The sequence below is a fragment of the Rousettus aegyptiacus genome, unplaced genomic scaffold (assembly GCF_014176215.1).
Source record: "Rousettus aegyptiacus isolate mRouAeg1 unplaced genomic scaffold, mRouAeg1.p scaffold_m13_p_7, whole genome shotgun sequence".
Classification (NCBI taxonomy): domain Eukaryota; kingdom Metazoa; phylum Chordata; class Mammalia; order Chiroptera; family Pteropodidae; genus Rousettus; species Rousettus aegyptiacus.
Window position 1 is genome coordinate 108,965,993 of NW_023416310.1, and position 2,165 is coordinate 108,968,157.

At 35.3% G+C, this 2,165-nt stretch overlaps 1 pseudogene; it reads right to left on the minus strand.

Moving 5' to 3' along the window:
• Positions 1–332: 332 nt before the first annotated feature.
• Positions 333–448, minus strand: LOC118606265 (annotated as a pseudogene).
• Between the last annotated feature and the right edge of the window lie 1,717 nt (positions 449–2,165).

Genomic DNA, 2,165 nt, shown 5'->3' on the forward strand with positions numbered 1-2,165 from the left:
ATTTAATTAGATCATATTTGATTTTTTCTATCAGTATTTTGTAATCTCAGCATGCAAATTTTATACATGTTGTGTTCAATTTGTAATTGTTTGATTTTCTTTGGAGTGGTAATAACCAGTGTTGTGTGTTATACCTCAGTTCCCACGTATTTGCTGTGAGTGTGAAAATGTGATTGATTTTTGTGTGTTGCTCTTGTATTATGCAACCTTACAGAACCCACTGAGGTTTTTTAAAAGATTCATTGGGATTACCTGCGTAGATAACCATGTTATCTGTCAGTAGGAACAATTTTATATCTCTTTTTTTTTTAATTTTTTATTATTATTATTTATGCCTATAGTACCTGGTCTTCCTAGGTGGTCTCCCATCCAAGTACTAACCAGGCCTGACCCTGCTTAGTTTCTGAGATTAGATATCAAGCTTGTTCAGGGTGGAATGGCCATAGACCATGGACCATGGCTCCACTGGGCACAAACCCAGGACCTTCTGCATGTAAAGCAAATGTGCTAACCACTACACTATAGAACCACGTCCTCTCTTTCCTTTCTGTATGCCTTTTATTCCTTTTATTGTCTTATTAACAGTGACAGGAACTTCCAGCACACTGTCAAATAGCAGACACCCATGCCTTGTTCTCAGTCTTAGGGGGAGTGTTCATCTCTCTTCATCAAGTATAAAATGAGCTGTAGGTTAATACAGGTATTTGCTCTCTAATTTGCTGAGAGCGTTGTCATGAATTGGTGTTGGATTTTTTTTTCAAATGCTTTTTCTGTATCAATTAATACAATCATATGGTTTTTCTTCTTTAGCTTGTCGATGTGATGGATTAAATTGATTGACTTCAAATGTTAACCCAAACATGCATACCTGAAATGAACCTCACTTTGTCATGGTATATAGTTCTTTTCATGCATTGCTAGATCCAATTTGCAAATATTTTGCTGTGAATTTTTGCTTTGATGTTCATATAGGATATTAGTCTGTAATTTCCTATTTTTTGTGCTGTCTGCCTAGTTTGGGTGTCAGGCAGGGCAAGACTAGCTTACTAAAATGACTTGCAGTCTATTACTATCTCCTCTCTTTTCTAGAAGAAATCGAATAAAATAAGTGTTATTTCTTTTTTAACTGTTTGGTAGAGGTCTCTAGTGAAACCACATGGTCATGGAGATTTCTTTTGGGGGAGCTTCTTATTTATACCAGTTTTTAAAATGATTATAGTACTATTCAGCTTATTTCATTTTAGCTAAGTTTTGGTAGTCTAGTTTGTGAGAAATTGGTGCATTTCTTCTAAGTTGTTGAATTTATGAGTAGAAAGTTGTTCCTAGCATTTTTATTATTGTTGCAATGCCTCAGAGTCTGTAGTGATATCCCCCTGTTTCATCTTGATATTGGAGACTTGCATCTTCTCTCATTGTATCTTCTTTCTTACTAAAGGTTTATAAACATTACTGATTTTTTTTAAGAACCAGTTTTTTGTTTTCCTGTTTTTAATTTCATTTATTTCTGCTCTTATTTCCTTCCTTCTTGCTTTAGTTTTATTCTGCTCCTCTTTTCCTAGATTTTTGAGGCAGGAACTTAGAATATTGACTCAAAAACTGTCCTCAGTGCTATACATTTCCCTCTCAGCACGGCTTTTGCTGCTTCCCACATATCTTATATGTTATATTTTCATAGTAATTTCCAAAAGTGTGCACACCAAACAACAGAGCCTCAACATCCATGAAGTGAAAATTGATAGAGCCAAAAGGAGATGTAGACAAACCCATAATTGTTGGGGATGTCAATGCCCCTCAGGTGGCAGTGGACAGAACTACTAGACGGAAGAATTAGCAAGGACATCGAGGAACTCAGCAACCCAAGAGGTCTGACTGACACTGACCCAACAACAGCAGAACATGCCTTCTTTTCAAACAGCTATTGAACATAGACCAAACCTCAGAGCATGAAATAAACCTCAATAAATTTAAAATAGATAAAATCATCAGTATGTGTTCTCTCACCATAGTGAAATCAAACTAGAAATCAGTGCCAGAAAGCCACCTGGAAATTCTTCAAACACTTCGAAACTAAATAACACACTTCTAAATAACTCACGGGTCAAAGAGTCTTAAGGGGAGTTAAAAAATCCATTTTTCAAATTTGTATTTTTAATTAAAATATAAAT